General features: G+C 36.2%; 1 long non-coding RNA gene across 4 annotated transcripts in view; it reads left to right on the top strand.

Moving 5' to 3' along the window:
• The first annotated feature begins 1,484 nt into the window (after positions 1–1,484).
• Positions 1,485–25,566, top strand: part of LOC131403830 (uncharacterized) — a 48,220-nt gene continuing 24,138 nt past the window's right edge. The window contains exons 1-4 of one of the 4 annotated variants that reach the window (XR_009219554.1): positions 1,485–1,620; positions 6,485–6,644; positions 17,164–17,245; positions 22,142–22,305. This is a non-coding gene — a long non-coding RNA (uncharacterized LOC131403830). Of the gene's footprint in view, positions 1,621–3,896; positions 6,645–17,163; positions 17,246–22,141; positions 22,306–25,566 lie in introns of those variants that run through there. The other 3 variants (XR_009219555.1, XR_009219552.1, XR_009219553.1) reach the window with 3 other exon arrangements.

The raw sequence follows: 25,566 nt of genomic DNA, 5'->3' as shown, positions 1-25,566 counted from the left end.
CCATCTTCCAATATTGCAAACATTTGGCCCATTTACAAATGAGTCTGCTTTTTATTTCAGGGTTTAATAAATTGATTTTTATAGTGAATTTATTCAATTATAATAGGAAGATATCCTATGCATTAATAATTTTAAAATTTAAATATACAAGTACCCAGTTAGTTTTGTTCTTAATTACTGTATATAGACAGACACACACTTTTTTTTGCCTACTGCAATCCATATAAAATTTAATAGTAGTTTGACTAATGTGATAAAAATTATTTTGTTTATAATTACTTCAATTTGTTGGAAGAACTTTAAACACTTGGTTCCTACAAGTGGAAATTAACATTTTAAAGACACAGTGTTGTCAGAGAGTTCAGCAAAGCATTTGAGTACTTTTTAGCCTCAAGAAGTGGGAAAATTGTACTTATTTAAATGTCACTGTTTTGCAAAAACTTTGAGTCTTTTTCTTCTTTGTCTCTTTATCCCTCATTTGCTAGTGCTCACACAATATATGCAGTAAATGTATTTTTTGGAAGTCTAACTATTTTTAACAGATGCAATCCTTAATTTTATTGCTTCATATTTATATTAGAGATTAATATGTTTGCCTGAATGCCAGGCAGATTAACTTCTCTTTGTTTAGCTTTATAATTTTTGCTTTAAGCACTGGAGAAGTTTGTTATTGACAAAGCTGAACTAATGTCAATGATCTTATTTTTCAGAATTTTTTGTGACATTGAAATTTTGGGAAAACATAGATGCATATAAATTAGATGATAAAGGTAGAAACCGAGGCTTTAATTACAAGAGATACTCAGTGTACTTTTTATTCTTAAGCCTACTAGATGAGAAAATTCAAGCCATTATTCAATGTTTTTTTAAATAATTTATTGCTGTTTTTAGAACTCTTTACTGTGTTTATTCTAATTCTTTAATTCCTTCAATAAGAAAAATTAACCTAATTAAATAATTGCAGGTTAAAATTAAATTTCATTTCAATATTCTTGACCAGGGAACCCTAAGAGTTTTTAAGTGTTTAAGTAACTCAGTTGTGTAAGCGTTAACAGTCAGAAATATATCCAGGTCATCTAAGTCATACAATTGTCAGATGGTTGCTAGGCAACAGATATCAGGTTTGGCTGATGCTTGTTTCTAGGCAAAGCTTACCATGTGAAAAGAAGAACAAATTACATGACACCTGCATTTTGTTGTTATGCTTTTTGAAAATAAAGTTGTATTTGGAGGGGAAAAAAGCCCTGACATTTATTATGCACATCATCTTTCTTCTAAATGTCAGAACTATATCATTTGATAGTTAAGTGATAAGGTACAATGAATTGAAATGCCGGATGACATTTTATTTCTTTTATGGTTTTAGATAAGGGCCTTTTGCCTAATGCTGTTTTTATATCTTGTCATCAAGTTAATTAACTTTCTGAATTCATTATGATAGAAAAGAAGCTGCAAGTCAAAATTAATTGAAATATAATTAATTTAAAATATACATGTTTCAATGCTACTGAGGACAAGAAGTGAAAATGACTTATGTTACATGATTCTAGTACAACATCAAAATATTTCACTGGTGATGGAAGTGATGTTGAGAGAGAGATCATGTTTTAGAAATCTAAGGTGAAACTCTAATTCTTTGCAAATGACTTAAAACTACTATTATTACATATTACTTGATTAATTTTTATTTTCTGTAATATATAATAAATATAATAAGAAATATAAAATGTTCAGCATAATGACAACTTCCTAGTTATAAACTTCAATGATGTTAGTTTTTCTCTCCCCCTTTTTACTTTCCATATTAATAATTGATGTATAAGGAGTAGGTGAGAATTTTGATAGTGGTTAAAGATGGTTCAGTTCAGACCCAAGAGAAAATAACCAAAATTATCTGTTAGCCATCTGGGAAACAAAAACATTGTTTGATCATTAATTTTCAAACATTATATATATATATTTTTGTGTGTGTGTGTGAGGCAGATCAGCCCTATGCTAACATCTGCCAATCCTCCCCTTTTTTTTCCTGCTGAGGAAGACTGGCCCTGGGCTAACATCTATGCCCATCTTCCTCCACTTTATATGGGACGCCACCACAGCATGGCCTGCCAAGCTGTGCGTTGGTGAGTGGCCGTGATCCAAACCAGCGAACCCCGGGTCGCCACAGCGGAGTGCATGCACTTAACTGCTTGCGCCACCGGGCTGGCCCCAGACATATTATAGTTTTTAAAGTATAAATTTCAGAGACCTGATTTTTATTCCCCAAATGAGGAATTGTGGCAAAAATCATTTAAAAAATTCACTCTTGATTAGTTTAGTTTTTCACTGGGAAAATTTAATTCAAAACTTAGCAAAACCGATGTTTTCGTTTTGTGTAACTGGATGCAGTCTTTCACAAATTAAGAGATTTTCCAGTTCCTGGGATTAGATAAAAGACATAGAATATATATATATATTCAAATTCAATATTTTTACAAAAGAGAATTTTGTCAAATTTCTATCTAGAATTATGATTCTGGTGCCTCTTTCTGATTTCTGGAGTTAGATAACAGAACTTAGGAGAAAACTGAAATAAAGTACGTAAAATAGATGAGTCAGATGGAGGTGTATAATGACAACGATTTAGCAAGTCAACTTAGAAATAATACCATAATTTTTTTTTCTAATTCTAACAGAACTTTTTGTTTATAGAAACCTGAATTCTGTATTCAGTTCACAGAGCAGACACCTACTTAGTTACTACAGACTTAAAAAATTGAGACCAGGATTTGTTTTCTCTCTTAGGAAAATCACTCAAGGAATATCTCTTTATATTTTTCTTATAAAAAGTGAGGATTCCGGACCCCACATGAATTTGTTGGTGATAACATATAACAAATAATAATAATAAAATGGAGATATTTTAAATTATGAAGCATTATTTTATTTATGAATATGTCTAACATAAAGAGAAATTGTGGTTATGCTTATTACCTATTCTCTATACAGCAGCTTTTAAAATGCGTGACCTTGTTCAAGAGCAAACTGCCTAACACTTTCTAAAATAAAGACTATGTAGACTTGAATAAATATTGTTACCAGGCTTTAGAAATGTTTCAACATCTTATGAAATAAGCACATTTAGAAAATCCGAGTTGTTACAAATTGAGGAGTAGATTGCTCAAAAGATGATGCTGCTTTCAAAGTTATGTCTCTTAAAACTATTATGTTCAATTTTCTTTTTCTTTTTGACATCCAGACACAGAGGCATGTCTGGATGAAAAGAGTTTTATTTAAAAGGCAAGAAACAAACTTTAAAGAATTAGTATTGATGCTTGAGGCTTTAATATGAATTTCTGGGGATATTTTGGGAATTAGTTGTGGTTAATTCACTTTTGTTCATTTCTTCTGTATGTCTTCCACGTTGAGGGACATGTGAAATCAATGCAACCAGGTGTACAGAAGAGAATCAAGCTTTTTCAATCCCACTTTCCTTAAATTACTAACTACAGTTATCGTTATTTTAATGAGACTTTTATTAGTATTTGAAATGCTTCTTGTCTTACAACTTCCATTGAGTTGTTAAATATCTATCTTTTTTTCCTCATCTTATTTCTTTAATAGGTTATCTGTATAGAATTTCATGGACACTCTAAGAAATGATGATAGATTCTTTAGTCCTGAACTGAGGATGAGTAAAATAGTAACTTTTGTTAGGTCAATCAAATCATGATGTCCATTTCAGTTATTTCATACAGCACATTTTGGTGGAGCCATAATAAGATCTTCCTTTTGAGACACACTTTATTTTCCCTCAACCCATGGGCATAATCTGCTAGAAAGTGACAGCACACCTACATTGTATAGCAAACAGTCCGATTTATACAGAAGAGATTCCACATTTCCACACCTGACTTGGAATATTTGAATGTGAATCGTAGAATCACTGAGAGAGATTGTCCAAACGGGTGGCCTGCTCAGCTATAAATAGGAGAATAGAAGAGAATATGAATAAGATGAAAAAAATTAAAAACTTCATGATGTCATTAGTTTGGCTTATATTGTAATTGAAATTAATTTGATTACATTACAATTACATTAGCAAATAAGTGTGAAATAGGATCACATATTATATGTTAGAAAAGCCATTGTCAGGAGACCAAGCCAGTCGTCTCAGGATGCTGACTGTACTTAGAAAAGGAACAACATCTAGGGATTGGAGAAGGAAAAGAAATAGAGAAGAGGAATGGAACCAACATTTATTAAAGGCCTGACACTTGAAAGACACTATTCTAAGCGCATGTTGTCCCATTTAACATTTATAACTCAATAAGGCAGAGTGTCATCTCCAAAAAATAGATGAGGAAACAAAAAACTTCAAAGAGTTATGTAACTTGCAAAAAGTTTTAAACTGGCAGCCAACAGAGAAGGCATTGGAACTCTGGCATGTCTGCCTGCCGGCCCGGGTTTATGTGGTTGCTGAACCTGAAATTAGCAGGGGTAGCAGCACCTGTAGCAAAAGATCCATCCTTATGTTCCTCATTTTATGGCTTTATGATAGGTGCTGAAAAAAGAAACCCTCAGTGATGAGGGCCCAACTTTAGAAAATAATCTATTATTTAATGGAGGTTATGTTTTGACACATTATTTAATGGAGGTTAAGTCTTAGCATACTTTACTTCCTAAATTTTATGTAAGACAAACACTTCTGCTGCAGATATGTACAGATAACAGCCTGAGTGTGTTCATTTTACTAAAAGGCAAACGCTGGTGTTATAAAAAGAAATAAATGATGAACATCACTTAGAAGAGTGGTTTTCAAACTTGTGCTTTTAAACTTATTTTTGAATGTGAATCAGTGAGAAAAATATACTCTCTTTCATCACCAACACACACACACAAATTTCTAAAATAGTACTTTACCTTAACTGCATGTAATGCGTTATGTATCCATCCTATCCATCCCACCCCTCCCAATTCACACCATAGCGTAACACTTTTTGAAAAATACTGGTTGTAGATACACTGAGTTGATTCCATAACACACTGTGGGCCATGATGTATGGTTTGGAATTTACTAATTGAAAGATATCAGGTAAAGCTTCCTGGAGAATGTAAACTTTAAACTATAAACTTAGACTAAGAAAATAAGTAGAACGTAGTTAGGCAAAAAGTAGGGGATGGGTGGCAGTGTATGGTTGTATTCTAGGCAGAGAAAACAGAGGTGCAGAAGCCCAGAATTGGAAAGGAATTTGGTGAGATCAGGAAACCGAGAGAAGGGACGGTATAGCTGGAATATATTGGCAGAGTGGGAGAGTGATGAGTGAATCGATATGCATATAAACCAAAGCTATATAGACCATATTAATAATGAATTTTTTGAAAGATGCTAATGGAGGAGGGAGAGGTGTGGACTGGATCACATTGGTTTCACGAACAGGTCAACCTGGAGGCCGGATGGGGAAGAATCTGAGGAGGGGCAAGAGTGGTCATCAGAAGAGCAGTTAGGGGGCTGTTATAGTGGGCTGGGTGAGAGACATAGCAGTTTAGAGTAGGCCAGTGCAGAAGGCTTGGAGGAAAGTAGATGAGATAAAGGTATGTTTATGAAATAAAACAAGAAGATTTGGTGATGCATTGGCTGTGAAGAGACAGTGAAGAAGAATGAGGGGTTAATGACAATAGTTAAAATAATTACTAACATTTTACAATAGTTACTGTGTGTCAGACACTTTCCTAAGCACTTTATATGTTAAATTTGGCCTTCAAACATTTTTCTGAATGCAACTCAAGTTAAGAAATCTATTTTATGTTCTCAGATACACACATGTATTCATAAAACAGTACCTCAGATTTCTGGCTTAACAGTTAGGTAAAGGCTAGTGCTATAACTGAAATAAAGAATAATGGAGAAGTCTGTTTTTGGAGGGGGAAGGGGGGAATGATGAGTTTGATTTTGCATATCGTGAATTTTAGATGTCTGTGTGTGGATCTGAGCTCAGAAAAATAATTTGGGCTATAGATAAAACATTTGGGAATAATCAATGCATAGATAAAAATTAAAGCCTGTGGACGGAGTGAGACAATCTGGGCACAGAACACAGAGTGAGAAGAAAACGAGGTTTACTTTAGAGCCGTGTACAAATCAAATATTAATAGTCAAATTGAGGAGGAAGAGCTGAGAAAGGAGCCTGAAAAGAGTGGCTTAGGACAGAGGAGAATGTCAGGGGAGGGTGTGGTCACATGGTCACAGAATTGAGGTGTTTTGTTTGCTTGTAAAATGACGAGTATATAAGAACGCGTAATGAACTGTGTCAAATACCTCTGTAAAGTCAAGTCAAGTAATAATAATAAAAGTTCCTTCTGGATTTAGAACACGCTTGTTGGTGGTGACCCTAGTGAGAGGTGATCTCTGTGGTGCAATGTGTAAGCGTTGTAAACGTGTGACTTAAACGAATTGTATTTAATCTATGACTAGGTAAAATTCACAAGTTAACATGTTTTTCAGGTAATATTCCCATTTTTGGATAGTTAAAGACCTAGTCAAAATTATAGCTTGGCCCACAAAGTCTGATGTTGGAACTCTGCCAAGTGTGAAGACGTATTCTTCCATCACGGTAAGGATATGTGGATGAGAAGAACCACAACACAATGAAGACAACAGTCAAGTAAGAAAGTTCTTGTATCAGCACAAAGGAAATTTTGCAGGAGTTGGGGAATGAGGAGAAGTTGGAGGCATGGAGAGGGGAGGTGTGGGGAGAGAAGCAGCTGTCATTGTACAAGATGTGTGTACACTCGGCATTCGTGCTGTGCTCTTCAACTTGTAAGGTTTCCCGTGGATGGTTATGGCAGCTGTATGAGAACAAAACGGAAGTTGATACTTTTCTCAGTTGCCTTATACCTGGTCCCTGAAGTTCTAGAGCACAGGGAGGTTGTCAACTGTGTGATGGGACAGATTTTCAGATTAGAGAAGATAGGAGAGAAAGGAAAGGAGAGCACTGAAGACTATTAAGAATAAAAAACTCCTTAAAGAGGATTGCCTACGAAGAGAAGGAGAAGCTAGGTTAGTATTCGGGAGTTTTCTTTGAAATCGAAATATTTCTTTTCTTGGAGAATGGAGATACCTGTTGGTTCACAACCTCAGGAGATCCCCAGATGAAACTCAAAACTGGCCCCCATATGCAGAGGGCAGGGAGAGCCTGAAGAAAGAGGCAGACTACTCCAGATTGGTAGGTGGCAGTTTTAATAAGCAAGGAATCTTACATATGAGGCTTGTCTTGGGAGGCCCCAAGACAAGTAGATACCTGCAACTGCCCACCAGAATCTTAAAAGTTTATATAGAAGCCTTAACAGGGTTCAGTCGTGTATGCTGTCCAGATGGTCTCAGCAACATATTACTCTCTCAAGGCTGTGTCCTTGAAATGACTCCTAGTGTGGGAACGGTGGGCAGAACACACATCCCAAGGGCAGAGGAGGGGGTAAGGAGCCTCCGATTGCTGGTCCAGCTGATAGGTCAACCAGTTGTTCACATCCGCTTGATGACCTCCTCCCACGATACCTCATCTATTGTAATGGGAGAGAAAGTGGAAAAGAAGAGAGCAATTTCAGGTAGGCTTATGGGTATGGTGGTGCAAAGTTGGGTTATCTTCTGAAGGCTTCTATAGTCTCTGTGAAATATATAGATAAATGTAGGCAGTGAGATAACCTCTTGGGAGAGAGAGAAATGACAGGAGGTGAGAGAGCGTCGACAAGAGAAGCCTAGCAGGATTCCTGGGCAGGACTGAAATCCCAATCAGTTTGCAATGGTTTTAATCTCAGATGTGTGAACTTTCCCATCAGCCCCCACAGCTTGCACGGGAGAGACAGATGGTTGGCTGCGTCCTGGATTCGGGTGTTGGGAGAGGTGTAACTAAAGGACAACAGGGAAATTGTGTCAGAGTATTAGTAAAAGAATGACTAAACTAATGACAACAGACTGTAATTGGTAGGCTGGAATTACACACAATGACTTCAAAGTGAAAAAGTGTATCTGAATTTTTCAGTCCTGAACTCATCTTGAGCTGGACCTCCCATTTCCACTAAGGATAGTAAAATAAATTTGCTGATTAAAGATAACTGAATCTTGTACTTTAAAATAGTCTCTTTGGGAACACATATCCCATGAATTCAAAGTTCAGAATTCTTTTTGTGAATGTTTCTCTTCATCTCAAGGAGTCTTGCCTTCATCTTTCTCAGATGGCTTGTTGATAGAGGAGTTCAATACCAATTGGTTGGGGGAAAAGGACAGTTAAATCCACCTTTTGTCTTTATTCTTCTCATTCTCTCTCTCTCCTTGGTTACTTCTCTCAACAGCTGGAGATGCTTACCTCAGTGTCTTGTCTGAATAGGAACTATTGCCATATCACATTACCTTCTTTATTCAGGAACAATATTATGAAACAGGGAACTGATATACAGGAAGAAAGAGAGGGGTTGGTGGATTAATAGTCCCAGTGTGTTAGGAGAACAGATGTAGCAGAAATGGTTCAGGAAACGAGACAGAAGGATAGGCAGATGTGTTCAGGGAGGATGATATTTGAATTTAGTATTGCAAAGCTGGGAAAGTTTTGTAGATGACAGTGTCCAGAGGGCGCCCAGAGGAGTCAACAGATGAGGTAAAGTGGAGATCTTGGAGACAGCAAGGTGGTGATGCAAGACTGCTGTGTAATTTGGGTCAGCGACATTGCCTTGGAATCATCTAAGACAAACATAAGAGTTGGAATGGAGATTGAGACCATGATCCAGAATCTTCAGTTAATGAGGCATGCATTCCAGATGGCAGTGGCATGAATTTTAAATATCATTTTCAGTAGAGACTTTCTGATCACTGTAGAATAATAAATTGAAAGGAGAGAGTATAGTATAGAGGCTTTTTAGAGCTAGCATTCAACAGGAAATTTATAACTATAAAGTGATCAAAGAGAGCAATGTTAGAACTTTCATGCCAAGACTTGCAAAAGAAGATATAATTTCTGATGTATTCTGGAAGTTTTGTCTTTGGTCCCCAAATGTTACATGGCATTGAGTAAATGTTTTCTTCACTTCCAAATAGATAAGAGGTAGGAAAAGTATAGATGAGCAGTTGGATGAAAGGTACCAAGGTGCCCTTCTCTCCTCTGCCCCTTTGCCTCTAATCTGGTAAGGTAGCAAGATTTGGAGTCACCATTGTTACTGCCAACAGCCAAGTCTGCACATATTTACATAACAGAATATGAAAGTGAGTTATGAATAGCAGTCAGTGTCATTTTCTTGTATTTTGATCAAAAAGATTTATAGAAATATCCTTGGACTAATGGACCTTGCTGGAAGTGGTTTCCAGATATCTCACCCTGCTGACTTGGACGTGAAATGCAGGAAAGCAGTGGGGGGTTGTGAGGGGACTGAAGAGACATAGGCAATTCCTGGCTCAATGTCAACTTCGAGAGGCTTTGAAATTTACTGTTTAATTGTAATTAACTAGTTAAGCACTTGATTTAATTACTAGTTGCTTCAATTAGAGGAGAATTTGGTGGGTAATTTTTTTAATTTCCAAGGCTTCATTTAGTGGGTAGATTCTATCTATTATAAAATGCATTTGCATGTAAGACTGATTTCTTCAATTGCTTTTTCATAAAGAATTCTAGAATTGACACTTTGAATAAAGTTCCATATTATGCAAAACAATCTTTTTAAAAAATATATAAACCGAACTGTTCTGATGAATTCACGGAGTTATCATGTGGTCTCTTTATTTACAGTCATTAGAATTTATGCTGTTCTCAGAAATTATACCTTATTACATGGCTTATATTTTTAATGCTAAAGGTGTTGTCTAATTACACCATAATTAAATGTAATTTATCAAATAGAAATAAAGACAAAACCAGTAATCAGAGACTTTTCCTCCATTCATAGATATTTAGTTGAGGTGTATCGTGTAATTAGTTTACCACTGTTTACTCTAGAACAAGTAGAATAAAATTGTCATCATTTTTCCTTTCATCATCTGACAGCACACTTGGAATTCATTTGCATAGGTTTACAATGGAAGTCATTACTCCCATCACAGATCTACTGTTGTATAACCAGCAAGGAAAAAGTGAAGTTTATGAAATGGTAGAGATAAGAAGATGGATTTATTGTTGAATAAAAGAGTTCAAGTTTTCTTTTCTTTTTTGGGGAGCAACTGATGTTCACATAGAACTCTTGTGATCTCAGGTTTGGCCAAATCTCCAAGAAGACAGATCCTATTTACTCCCACACACACAAAGTAGGAAAGACAACTGAGACATGACTTACAAGGGAGATGGCCTGAATCTGGTGCTCGAAACTTATTCCCTCACCCATCCAAAGCAATAAAGTGATTACAGTCAGAGAGGCTAAGCAGTATGAGATTGAAGATTTCTTCAGAATTGGTATGCTCAGTGTTCTTCTCCCTCCCCAAGGTAGAGAAGTGTGTGCGTGTGTTGGGGTGGTGGATTGTTTTCTTCTCATCTCAAATCTATTTAGAGGCACTGCATGGAAACCTCATGGAGACCCATCGATCTGTATCTGTGATTTGGATAATATAGAAGCTGAGGCAGGAGCTGCCTACCAAACAACTAAATAAAAAGAAGGATGCATTTCGGAAGTAAGTACACTCACACCAGTTACTGTCAAAGGTGTATATGTCCAGTCGTACTCTTTCAACAAGATGGGGTTACATTCATCTGTACCATATACATTTAATATAAAAGATTTAGCTTCCCAATGAGCAACTATATAACTGGTTTGAGTTCAGGATAAGGAAGCATCACTACCCCACCTCTCTACCTCGCCACCTCAATCCTTTCTTCACTCTTGGCTTTCTGGAGTAATGGTCTCTCTTAATCCATTTCTAATGGTTAACAGAATGGATGTTGGGGTTGGACACACCTGGAGTAGAATTTTGACTCTATTGCTTACTGATACATGAGAGCTTCTTGCAGTTTACTGAACTTCTTAGGCTTCTATTTTGCCATCTGTTAAATGGAGAAGATTATAGTGCCTACCCCATGGAGTTACTGTGAAAAATCAGTACCTGTAAAGTACTTAGCTCAGTGCCTGGCACATGGTGCTAAATAGATGTTAGCTATTATATAAAATATATATTAAAAATGGTTGTCCACTCTAGAGTAGCCTAGTGTCCCCAATCCTATCCCAAAATACAGATTCAGGAGTTTCTCCTCTGAATTCAGTTGGCAGTCTTGTGATCTCTGTTGGTGTTAAAAAGTCTCGAGTGTTGCTGGGAGATGTCGCACTGAGCAGCTGAATGATATAGAAGGGGAAGTCTCATATCCGTCCTATGGTTAATGGGCAGAAGAGGCTTCTGCATAAAGTCAGGAAAATATTTCTGTTGGTGAATTGAGTTGGCAGAAATATCTGTATGTAGCTACCAAGTGTTCTCACTTAAATGGTTCATGAAATGACCAGCTGCGTCAGTTCCCTGGCACCCCTATGGGTCCGAGGCATTTGAATGTGTCTCTTAAAAAAGTCTTCCTCCAGAATCTTTCACCGCGAAATTTTCCAAAGATTATACTCTGGAAACTGTTTTGGGAGTGACACTCCAGGGGTTTGAATCCTGGTATCCTTTTAACTTCCCTTTCTTAACCCCATCTGAGCCAAAGCTCAATTTCTCCTATTTTTTCCACAACAGGACTTAGTGAGACATTGAGAAAGACCAGATGTTAGCAACAAAAAATATGTTTACATTCCTAGAGGATAAAAAGAGAGTTGGGGAGGCTGTTGCTTTTCAAACCACAGCTCGTGTATAGTTTAAGAGAAAAAGGAGGTACTTTCCCACGATACTTTCTCTTTATGCGTCAGATAGTTTCACTTGTTGCAGAAAAAAAGGAAGTGAGGAAGAGATGAAGTGAGGAGGAGAAAGAGAAAGGAAGGTAGAGAGAATCTTTTTATTGCTTGTTACATATATGCACACATACACATTTATAAATAGCTAGGCAGCCGTCACTCACTGTGTGCTAGGCTCTGTGCTAGGAGCTTTTTTCCTAATCTGAATCTTTCCTTTGATCCTAAAAAAATGGGATCATAATCTCTGGTACATACTAGGAAATTATGGTTCAGAGGAGTTAAATACCTTGCCTAAGTTTACATGGCTAAGTAAGGGGCGGAAACTTACACTGTCTCACTCCAAAGGCCATGCTCTTTGCGCTATACCATGATATCTCTGATTACTCGTTTAGTTAATTTTTATTCCTTATGTAGAGATGACCAAAAAATGGGTATTCATTTGGAAAAAGTAACATAATGATTTGGACATTGGACAAATATCTATCATATCCATCTTGATCCTTTAAAATTTAAACTTCCTTAAGATATCACTATCTGTATTATATTTTGAAAATATTTTTATTTATTTCTCATCTTCATTAAAATGTACCATAATTATTATTTCACTGTTTAACACAAATAAGAAAGAACATAAAAGAAAAAAAGCCTAGTATTTTATTTTATTTTTTTTTGTGAGGAGGACTAACCCTGAGCTAACATCTGATGCCAATCCTCCCCTTTTTTCTTGAGGAAGATGGGTCCTGAGCTAACAACCGTGGCCATCTTCCTCCACTTTATATGGGACTCCGCCACAGCATGGCTTAACGAGCAATACGTCGGTGCACGCCGGGGATCCGAACCTGCGAACCCCAGGCCGCCGCAGCAGAGCGCGCGCACTTAACAGCTTGTGCCACCAGGCGGACCCCAAAAGCCTAATGTTTTTATTGGCGTCAGTATGTGCTTATCTCCAGTGGAATTCATGTATCTTGATGTACATCTTGTTGTTTTTGCTATTACTAAATATCTAAACAATTTTCTATACTTTGCACTTAATTTTATATGTCTTTTTTCCTATTTGTTGCTGACCGGAGCAGCACAGGGACAGATGATGATGGGGCATTATGAGTGTAGTGGAATTCCGGGTTAGGGCCACCGCTATTACATCAGCCATTGACGAGTCACATTTCCATGTGAATATTTTCTAGAATTTTGGGAGGATATAGAAACACTGCTATGGAGAGAAGATAATTTCTACCTTTAAAGTTGCTTAAAACTAGTGTTTTACTTAGGAGTCTTTTCCTTTACATATTTAGGTTAATGTGTCTACATTTAAGAGTTCTTTCCTTTTCAATATTCATGTTTTGGTTTTAGCACCTTTTCCGCGTAAAAAGCAGAAGGAAATTGCTGCCGTCCATTTTCAATTTCCCTTAGGATTCAGAAATACGGTACGCCAGAAACTTAAATCTCAAAATATTACGGATCCACTTGAGCACTGTCCGAGTGAGGAGACTGAGGCAGCGGGGTGAAAGTAATGGATGAATGCTTATTTCCTTCTCTCTTTCTAGACCACAAAATCTAGAAGCAGGGTCTTCTGCTTTTTCTCTTGGTGTGGACGACAACTTGGGGCTCCCCCCTTCTCAAAGTGAGCGCTCCAGCAGACAGACAAGAGAAAACCAGTAGGTGAAAGTTATGTCACATCGTGAGTTATTTCTTTTTTGAAAATTATTTTTATTTTCATTTTTATTTGTTTATCGTCCCGCTTGCTCTCAGAGCACACAACTCAAAAGTAACATAATTGGTTGGAAAGAGCATTGGAAACTTATCTCCCTCCCCATGGATTCCTGTCTCCCAAATTGGAGTCAAGGTTAAAATAACCCGGTGCTGATCGTCATATCATCTAATGCTGTCTAGACACGGTGAAATGTTCTCACGCGCAGTTTTGCAGACAGGAAAAACACAGGTTTGCATAAATTGCTGGCTCAACCCTTCTGGGATATGATTACAAAAGGAGAACTCTGATTTTATTTCTTATATATTTTACAGCAAGGAAAATGAGGGAGTGAAAGCCATTTTGTGGACTCTGTTCCATGGGGCAGGAGCCTTGCTCCGTAGAGTCCTCAATGTCCAGGATGAGGGTAGAAAAAAAAAATTCTATACATGCTCAATTTTAACTGTAGTGTCCAGGCTCACTCTTTCCTCCAGCTCATATTTCGTCTATTTTTTTTGTCATCATATTCCTTGCTGGGCCCCTTCTGCTTAGAGCTCTTTTTAAATAAAGACACTTACAAATTTATTTTTTTTGAGTGATTGGGAAAATCCTTTGTCTCCATTTTCACCTGCTCTATAGCAAAACTTTTGTCATTTGCTTTTTTATTTCTGTTCCTTTCCTTCTATGTACTAGTGGTTTTTGACATAGGTCCTATGCTGGATCCTTTTTCATTATGATTCATCTTGAAAAGACATGAGATCTTCCCAGGTCAGAAGTCTATAGGAGGGGTGTGTGTGTGTGTGTGTGTGAGCACACAAGCGTGCATTTGATTCAGGCTAAAGGGACTGTCTCTGTTCCTAGGTCATGTGTGTGAGTTAAGCGATCCTTCCTTGTGCTTCAGCTGATATATCTGGGGGTGTGGGGCCTCACTTGCTCTCCACCCCCAGCAGAGAGCCTGTGCAATATCTCATTCAGGCCATTTTCTGATCCAGGTCCTACCATATGACATTCATTGGCTAATATTGGTTGTTATTGTTATTACAAAGTTATCATGTGTTTTTGTATTATTAGGATAGTGAAATGTTCTGATTATGTCACTGAGAATTGCTTACATTTAGAATGCCGTGGTTGTCATTTTGTGTAGGGCCTCTATGGCAAAAATCAGATCCCCAAATATTCAGAAATAGTGTTTTCCTGAATAAAAGTATTCAAGTATAACAGAAGTCTATACTTTTAGAAATTAAAAAGACCAATGATTGTTTTTTAAAAGATAGCTCATAGGTTCCCGTGTGGAAAGTTCTGTAGCTAATAAATAGCAGAAAATGAGTGACTTATGCTGTTACAAATTTAAATTATTTTCTCAAATCATATATATACGTAGTAACCAATCAAGCAGATCAGAAGGGCTTGTGATGCAAAGTAAAAATCACTACCCTCTTCTCTCCTACCCCCTGACCCACGGCCCAGAGGAAGTCTTTTAAAATTGTTGTTCTGTTTATGATATTCTTAACTAGATAATGTGATCATGCCTCTATTTTCTGCTTTACCAACTTAATAAAATATCTATTGATTGTTTACTATAAAGAGTCGTTTTCATTTTACCTGTCATTTTTCAGACATTATTTTGAGAGTATAAATTTGAGATTGGGGCAAAAATTAGATCGGTTGAGACAGAACGGGCATAAAGGAGTCAGAGACAACAAAAATTGTCAATTCTGTGGAGTTTTGCTCTAAAGGGGATTGGAAAATGGGTCTATAGTTGGAGAGAGATGTGCAGTCACGAAAGGTTTTTGTTTTCATTTGTTTCATTGGGACTAGAGAGCTTACATGTTTGTAAGTCAACGGAAATGATCCAGGAAAGATGGAAAAAGTGTTTTATTTGTGCAGAAACTATTCTTAGCACCCTAGCTCTGTCTGTGTCTATGTCTGTCTATAGCTATATATCATATCTATACGGATATATTCATTGAATCCTTACAGCAGCCCTGTGAGATAATATTATTATACCCATTCTACAGGTAGCAAACTTGGGGACTGACAAGTGACATTCTCAAGATCACAAGCTAGTAAGTGGCCATGTCAGGATTCAAATTCGAATGTCTAGATTAAAAACCAGAGACATTGGTCGACTGCCTCTGATACCAGTTCATTTTTAATATTTCTGTTAAGTAGCGTTTACTTCTCCCACTGGAAGACTTTAGTATCTTCTCTTTGTAATTGGCATTCTGAAGTTTTGCACTATTTTATCCAGTTGTGGTTCTTTTTTGTTGAACACCAGAAAGGCCATTTCAATCTAAAAACCATGGCCGGTTCAAATCTGTGGAATTCCCTTTCATAGTCATCATCAGCACTCATCATTATCATCATTCCCTCCTCATTAGTTTTCTGTTGCTATGTAACAAATTACGACAGACTAATGCCTATTTACAATTTCTCAGTTCTTTACGTCAGAAGTTCAGGTGGGTTCAGCTGGGTTCTTGGATTAGGGTCTCACACAGCTGAAATCAAGGCGTTAGTAGGGCTATGTTCCTTTTAGGCTGGAGGGGAGAATCTGTTTCCTTGCTCATTCTGGTTGACGGCAGAATTCATTGTCGTGTGACTGTAGAACTGAGTCTCCTGTTACTGTGCTGACTCTCATCCGGGGACCACTCTCAGCTCCTAAAAGTAGCCCGTATTCCTCGGCACATGGCCCCACTCCATCTTAAAAGCCAGCAATGACATGTTGAATTCCCTTTATGCTTCAAATCTCGACTTTTTCTTCTGCTACCAGCCAGAGAAAATCCTATGCTTTTAAAAGGCTCATATGGTTAGATTACGCCCACCCAGATTAACTTAAACTCTCCTGATTGACAACCTTACTTACGTCTGTAAAATCCCTTTTGCCATGGAACGTAACATAGTCACAGGTGTGACATCTCATTATATCTTGTCGTATTTACCATTTTCGGGGTCAAATTTGGAATTCTGGGGTTACCATGTCCACTCTCCCTTCATTTTTCTCTGTTCCCTTCCACTGTCGCATGTTGGATTTTGTAGAATGCTCTTCCGTACTGTTTATGTTTTCTTTCATATTTCCCATCTTTTTGTCTTTTTCTTCTATATTTTAGGAGATTTTGTTTTCTTTTCAATTTCATTCTCTTTTGGAGAAATTTAATTTTTTTTTCTAAGAGGTTTTTCTTGTTTATTTTTTAAGCAATGGTATTCTGATATTGTTTTATGGTGTAATATATTCTTGAACTCACTATTACATAATTAAAGATTTTTAAAAGTTGGTTTCTGTGTTCTGAATTACCTGTTTTCTCTGGTGGTCACTTTTACTATGTTTATTTTGAATTTTAGCTTTTATGTTTCTGGAATTATATATAGTGATTCTTCGTTATATGTTCATATTGAGGACAGTGTTATTGAGAGAGTGTAGTGGGTTTCCTTTGACTCTTTTTAAATAGGTCTGTTTCTTTAGGTGGTTGAGAATTTCAACTTGGGGCAAGGTATGGGACTAGATGGGGCATTTTACTGATAGACCTTGAGGAGCACAGGTAGAGAGCTATCTGATCAACTGTGGGCCAAAATGTAAGAATAAGAATTTTTGGAGGGTACTTACTTCAGAGTCATACTTCGACTTTCTCTAAACAGATGATTTCAATTTTTTTTAGAGTATGTTATCAAGTGTCATGCCTGGGGGAAAGCCTGGCTGTCTATGCAGAGGCTCTGGAAGAGAAATTAGGTTGCTGACTGGTAAATTTATTTTATATAATATTTTTAATGAATTTTCCTGTTTTCAGTGTTATTTCTCACTTTGGTTCTTTGTTGCATCAGTTGACTTTGAGCCCAAATCCTCCCCAGGTTGCTTTCAAGTGAATATTTTCACAACTACTCAGCAGTATTTTTATGGTATATTCTGGCCTGTAGTTTTTTCACCTCTGTTTCATCTGTCAATCTGCTCACATATACCTTCATCTTTGAAAAGTTTGTTCTAATCTCTTGTATTCTCTGATGCACCTCTCATTCTTTTCTTTGGTAGGAAATTATTTATTTTGTATTTCAAAATCTTCCAAGAGTAGTTGTAGGGGTGGATAAAAGGCAAATACATGTTTCCAGCCTTCCATCTTAGATTGGATGTGAAAGTATGACTTTTTTTTAACAAATAGATGGATTGGTTAAGTATATTCTGAATTAGCTCATTTTAGCATAGTGATTAAGACCACAAGTTTAAAAAGACTTCAGTTTAAAACCAGCTGTACCACTTGCTAGCTGTACCCCCTTTAACTGAATATTTAACCACAGTTACCTCAAGAGTACAATGGTTGAAACTATTAGTTGAGATAACACAGGATTGACATTTAGAACAGAGTATATCCCATGTTAAGTGCTCAATGAATAGTAATTACTATAATAGCAAGATAATGACAGAGAAATAACTGTGTGATCAAAGTAATATGGGTTATTTGGTTTATACCATTGGTATGATCATTATCATTATCAAATAGTGATTGAAACCTATGATGTCATAAGCAATGAGAACACAAAGATATAATGGTAAAAAGTTGTTTTTCTCTAAATATAATTAAAAATAGTTGTTGTGTGTAATACTTATGTATTATTTTTATAATGGTATAAGATCTTCCTTTGAGGAAATAGTTCCAATTTTATAATGCTTATGTATAGTAAAATATTTCATTAACAGAAATTATTTCAATTAGGTTCTGTGTTTCTTTTCGATGGGTAAACAAATATATTTCTTATTTATATAATTTTTTAAAGGAAACACTGTTGAATATAATATATATCTGAAATATGAAAGTAGCTTACAACTTACATAATTATTTTAGTATATATAATAAAATAATTCTAATATATATAAATATAGTCTAATAAGTATTATATTTTTATATGTAATAATAAATACGTATATCCTAGGCAAAGGGCCATGTTATTCACTATATCTCTGCTCCCTTGGTCAGACAAAAATTAATTCTAGTTAATGGGATGCTGGATGATTATTAGCTTTGAGAGTAGAAGAATATTGCTTCACTTTGAAGTTCTAAGTCATTTATCACTATGTGCTTGGGAATAATTCTGAGACTTTGTACACTAAATAAAAAGATCAGAAATACAAACTAGATGTGTTCTGTTTAGGAATACATTAGGAAAAAAAGGATGTGTAAGTATACAAACAGTGGCCAGTTCACCCTTGGAATTTCATTTTTGCTATTCAAAACATGCTAGGTTATTATCTTAGCTTATGGGAGCTGTGACTTACTACAACATATTACCAGGTCTATGGTAGCACTGAAAACATTTTGTCTTTCATGCTACTGAATTTTAGAATTTTTAGTTTTCATCTGGAAAGCATGAATATTGTTGCATAATTTATCTATTGCTACAGAAAATATATGAATTTACGAACTGGAAATCTTCCATTATTCATACCTTACACGATCTCTTTAGCATTTGTCACATTTGACAACATTTTGTTTAGAACTTCTTTTTGAACTCTCAATTTTGCTTCTTTTCCCACTTTTTTATTGTCTGTATTGCTAGATCTTCTCATACCTTTGATTATCTTCTTACTCTATATCCTTTTTTTGAGGAAAACTTATCCACAACAATCATTCAGCTACCATCACAAAACACTAACATTTATCACGCCTGTGAATCCTGCCCAGTCTATTTTCTAAACTGTAATTCTCTGTCTCCTATCATCTATCGTCTGTCTTTCTATCTACCTGCCTACCTACCTGTCTATTCCCAGCTTTTTTACAGCTATTTTACTGGAGATGTCTGCCTGAATGTCCTGGGAGGTATCTAAAACTCACCAGGTTACAAACCAAGAGAAGGCTTATTTATAGCATTCTCTATTCAAAAACGTTCCCCGTTTACTCCGTACAACATGTCCACTGCATCCAACAACAATCTCTGAATCTGCTACTTCTGACAGGTTATTGGCAATATCATCAAACCAGTTTCTCAACTAGTAAATTCAGGGTCTTGTCAATGTCTCAATTTTCTTTTTTTTTTTGACTTCAACTTTTACTTTTTTAAAAAAAATTCAAAAATGATCACAACTTACTTTCTTCAGATTTATGACCAAACCATATTATTTTGTATTGAAGATATTTTTTAAATGTCTTCTTATTCCATTCCATTCTGACCTCCACTTTTCAAGTCTTTATTACTTTTTGCATCCTTTATTGTGTTTCTTTTTACCTATTTATATATTCTTAAAATCATTACAGAGAATCTATTACGAGCTAGTCACTGTGCCAAGGACTTACTTCAGATAGTAGTCAAGGAAGCCCTCTCACATGGTGACATTTATGCCAATGATAATGGGAAGATGATCAGAAGCCAAACTATTCTCACATCTCCTCCCCCTTCCAACGCTACTTCCTATCATTCATTCTCCACAGTGACTTCAGATTATTTTTTTTCTAACACAGGTCTTTAAACACAAATATTGCTAAAGTGCTCAAATTTATTTAAGGACTCCAATTACTTATGATGTGAAATCCAAATTCCTTTAAGGCAGACCTCTGCCTTCTGTGCCAGCATGGATTCTTTCCTACTCTTTTTTTGTACTAGGACAAAGATTTGTATTCTCCAACAAAATGTGAACAAAACAACACAAAATAAAAATAAAAACTGTATGTTATACATTGTTCTTTGCATGTACCTGAAATGCCCACCTACTCTTGTATGCCTACCTCAGCCTTCAAGACTCATCTCAAGCATAACATCTTCAATGAGGCTTCCCTGAGAGAATTCGATTCTTCTCTATGCTCCCACATGCCCTCAGCTTCTAGAAAATACCTCTATTATAGCACCTGTCACATTAAAATTCAATCATCTTTTACATGTTTGTTTATTCAACTAGATTGAGCTTATTCAAGTCAGGGACTGAGATATTCATTTCTGCTATTTCTAGCATTGAGCACAAAGCCTGGCCTATTAGATATTTATTACAAGTTTGATGAATGGTTAGATGGATGGATGGAGAGATGAATGACAAAAATTTGCCTTTTTCCAAAAATAATTGCTTTGAATATATCATTAGTCTTGCTCTCATTTCAATGCCAACAGTTTCAAGAGATTTCAATGACATGACTTTTCTGACCCTAGAAATAAATTTCTATATTTTACAACTCCAACACAAAGAGCTTATAAAAACTTCTCAAGTTGTGCACTAGATTCTTTTATATTTTTAAGATTTGAGGCATGGAGGGAGGGATTAATGGAAATTCAAAGTGGGTTTGAAGGACATAGTAGTTACTTATAAATAAGAACATTCTGTTTATCTTCTTCTAGTTCACTAAGGAAAAAAAATGACAACAACACTGGGGAAAAATAGCTCGTGCATTTTAGATCACAACAAACAAAACTAATAAACAGCAAACCACAGAGACCTGTCAGCTGAAAGGAAGACACAGCATTCATTTTATAAACAATTCACTGGCATGTCAACAGACAATCTGGCAGGGAAAGAAAGTGAACAATATTTTTCAAGAAATATCTATTTTGCTGAATAAATCTTGAGCAAAATATTGTGTGAACTGTATGGATATGGAGTAAGGGCCGTGCAAAGTGAAGAGTTCATATTTCCAACATGAAATATTTTTTTGTTGTTGAGATACATTTCCTTTGAAATTTGAAAATTATTCCAGTGTCATTAATAGTAACCCCTTTTCTACAATAGAACATTTAAATAGATGTTACAAAAGATTCTTCTCTTTCTAATGATGATGAGTCAGGTATGGTGATAGAAATAGTAAGATACAGGCAATTATCTTCATATTAGCAGTATGATTCAGGGGATAACAGAAGGAAGCCATAACATTGAAAACAGTTTAGAATTATTAACATGGAGACCAACTGATGTGATTATCCCCTCAACTTATCAAGAATTACAAAGATGATCAGATTGAACATTTAAAGTAATAGGATCCTTGTCATAGATTGAGTTCTCCCAAAAGAAGATTCTTAGATTTTGATTTAGGCACAGAGTATTTATTTGGGTGGTGATCTCAGAATGCTGGAGTGAAACAGTGGGGGGAGTGAGACAGGGATGGAGGGAAACCCAATCAAAAGTGGGTTCTTGAACTGGTTATAACTCTAGGCAACTGGGCTCAGTCTTACTGGGGACCCTTTGGGGAACTATGTAGAATGAATCTCAGAACAGTCCCTCCAATGAATATGAGGCTGGGACATCCACCTACTGACACCCATCTTTCACTGACTGAAGGTTGCTCCTGGAGATGTATGTTTACCGCACTTATGGACTGTGCCTTTAGAGTAGGACACTTTGGGAGCTTGAGGAGGGGAGCCTGCAGTATGTGCAAGAACTGTCCATCACAGCTATAGCTGAAGGTAGAGCTGGTCCTGCAGTGTGTGGTGTGGGGCACCAACAGTATCCAATGTATATGTGCATTTGCACTTAAATTTATAATTTCTCAAGCAGCTACTTTAAATATAAGGATGTATATTTCTGTAATTTAATTGCTCTGAGATCAAAAATAACCCAGTACTTAAAAATTTGCAAAATTTGAAACAAATTTGGAAAAGTCATAATGTGCCACTCATGACACATATGTGGTAAGTACATTCTAACATCTTGTTGTTGCTATTAACTAACAGGCTGGAGATAATTTGCTCTATGTAATTCTGAAGACATCATTTCAGTGAAGATCTCTTCTTGTAATTCTTCAAGACGTTTTTCTTTGAGGGGATCATGCTAACAAAATGGAAAAATGCTTCTGACATCTAAAAGAGTATCTTTGCCATCCATCCTTTTGTTGTAGGTAGAGCAGAGCTCCTCTTGGGCATTGGAACAGTAACTAATTTTTCTTTTCTTTTTGCTACTAAGCTATGTCTTAGATCCTCTATAAATATTATGTCATCAAACTTTTAACTTACAATAGTCATAAAATTTTTCAACAAATACGTATTTCATTGTGAATAAGTCTTGAGCAAAATATATGTGAACAGAAGTTGGTTACCCTGTTTCAGGCGCTGTTCTAAGGAAAGTATCTGTATTAACATATTTAACCTTAATTAAAATACTGTGAGGTAAGAAGCATTATTTTCCTTATTATGTAGGTAATGAAACTGAGGCACAGTAAGGTTAAGTAGCTTCCTAAAGGTCATAGAGTTGCTAAGTATCTGAACTAAATTTCAGACCCGACTGTCTGATGCTGGAGTCTGTGCTTGTTAACAAAGCTACTAAGTGGCAATATCAGGATTTAAATCAGAGGGTAATTTAAACCTGGATTGATCTGATTCCAAAACCTATATGTTAATGGTTATTCTGCATCACGTTGCTTCAAAATCACCACTTCAATCCTCCTCTGTTTGTGCAACAGACTGAGTTTTCGAAGTGCAAATGGTGTCGCATCTCACCTCATCATTTGTCTCTTTGAAACCCTTCAAGCCTCCCCATTACTTGAAGGATCAGGCTCAGTTCCCTTTTAGGTAGTTCCTTTTTACCTGCTGGCTTCACACGCTGCCAATCTTTGAATGCCACATTCTAGTCACATTGATTTTCTTGCCACTACTCGTTTCACACTTCCCTACCTCCATGATTTACACATGGTACACATTTACACATCTTTGGAATCCTTCTCTGACTTCACTTGGTTTCACCCCATTTTTCTTTATAACATTAACTAAGGTATAACCACTTTATGAATATTGATTTTCATCTGAGGCAGGAAACGTTTTAAAGTGAAATGAGACACTATTAAAAAGCTATGTCAAGACAAGTGTAAACCAGCACTGCTCAGGGGAATATGGGACTCATGGTCACCCCATTGATGAAGGTCTTCCTGTCTCCTCATCTCTCCTAATTTGAGTTAGGTACTCCTTTCTGTCCTTGTATCTTATCAATGTTATATGCTTTTAACGCGCTACTGAAATTAACCCTTTTTGAGAGTCTGTTTCACTAGAATGGAAAATTATTGAGGATAGGAGTTTTATTTTGCTCACCTTTGTACTACTTTCCAAGCTCAATTGATTGTAGGTACTCCATGAGTATTTGTGTAATGAATGGACTCAACGTACATTTCCAAAAGCTAACTACAGCAGGAGAGGACAGGTTTATAGGACTTTGGTTTAGTATACAGAAGTGGTAGCACTGGGTACTGGTGGGACTGATGTAAAAGGGATGGCCAAATTAGTGGAGGTTAAATCGGATTAATTTTTTGGCAGGGCTAAGGATTAGGGTTTGGTCTCAGATGGAGAATTATCTGGTTTGAGGTGAGATTATATACTTTTGTCAAAACTGGATTAGTGGGAAGGACTGAGGTTACAGTGAGGGACGAAGGTAAGAATAAGAAATGCACGCAGCCCAGAAGGTTTGGCAGGGTCGGAGCTAGTATCAGCTTTCTCTCATAGTGAATTTAAACATGTCAAAATAATAGTATCTTAAAGTAATAATCATTTCCTTCTCTGTGTTCTGATTATATGTGCATATAATAGATATATGTACAAATGATTATTATGTATTTCTACTGCTACATCATATTGTATATGTGCGTGTTGGTATCTATTTGATTACATACTTGTTTCCCCCATTAAGCCATATGCTTCTTGAAGGACTAGGGACTATGTTTTACACATACTCTTTTTCTCTTTCCACCAGATCCATTGATGTGCCTGACATATAGTAGACATTTAACTAATCCTTTTAAATAAATGAAAAGTTTTCTCTATTTAACTCAGTCCACTTTCTATGTTTGATCCATCAAACTGCTGATTGTATCTTCACTAAATATGTGTTCAATTAACAACAATAGAATGTAATCTTATATTTGTTTTTGGCTAACTGATGAATTTATATTTTTCCATTACTCTACTGTAAGCATCATGAGGGCAAAAGTTATGTCTGTTGTGAATATTTGTATCCCTTCTGGTGAATATAGTGATTGGTACATAATAAAATTATTTTTAAAAATGTTGCATGAATGAAAAGTTGAAATGTGCAGATTTATCTTTGAAGAGGATAGGGTCTTTGGTGGGCTGACTTGGGTTTTCTAAGTGGAGTCCTCTCTCACATTTTTCATCCAGGATCTTCTCTATTCTTTGGACAGTTCTAGTGGCTGAGAAGTCAGTTCTTGCCTATGATAGTGAAAAATGTCGTATTTTCCTTGGTACCATTCTCATGACTTTTTCCCCCCCTGAGGTTATGTGTGTGGAAGCTTCAAGTTCAGAGTTAATTCATACATTTTGCAAGTATTTATGAAGTGGGTTAGTTATTTCTAGCATTCTGCCATCTTCCCTTCCTGGTCTGTTTTTTTCTGTTACTGACATCCTTACTCTAAGATCTTAGGTCAAGTGACTAGCTCCTCTCTCCCTCCTGCCCCTGACCCACTCTTTTTGAGAAATACTTCATGTGTTGGAATTATGACACCTTGAGTCTCGCCTTAAGTGAGAGGGTGGGAAGTGAGATGCAAACTACAAGCTTGAACTTAAGCTCTTACCAAATTTCCACTCTTATCTTTTAATAGATGTTTATTGAATAAAGGAATGAACCAATGGAGACTGAAGCAAAGATAATTGATAACTAAGATCTTAGGCAGCATTTATTAAGTAGCATTCAGGGGTGAAAGCCATGCTTTACTGAAGTTTTATATTTCCCATTTTTTGTTGTTATTGTTTGGTTTCTGATAGGTAATGCTTTTTATTTTTTAAGAGGCTAGTTTCTCCTCTGAATATTAAAAAAATATAGAATTAATTTAAAAATTACATATTACTTTCCTTTCAAATGATCCTTAGATAAAAGAATCTAGACAGTCATCTATGCTTCAGTCTAACCCAAGGCAGGAGCAATTGTCCTCTCTTGCTACTTTCCATTATTTCTGAGTCATTATGCACATAGTTCCACAGTCATATCACAGTTTGAAGAGAGAAGATAATACACCAACTCATCCAGAAAAAACCTCATATTTAATACTCATATACTTAGCGCACGTTATAACAGTTTTATTCTGTAGTATACAAAATATAGCATATTATTCAATTCGATCATTCATTCAACAAGCATTCCCTGAGTGCACATTGCGTGT

This window comes from Diceros bicornis, unplaced genomic scaffold (assembly GCF_020826845.1).
Source record: "Diceros bicornis minor isolate mBicDic1 unplaced genomic scaffold, mDicBic1.mat.cur scaffold_92_ctg1, whole genome shotgun sequence".
NCBI lineage: Eukaryota > Metazoa > Chordata > Mammalia > Perissodactyla > Rhinocerotidae > Diceros > Diceros bicornis.
Note: the sequence above shows the minus strand (reverse complement) of the source record. Positions and strands in the feature narration are given on the sequence as shown.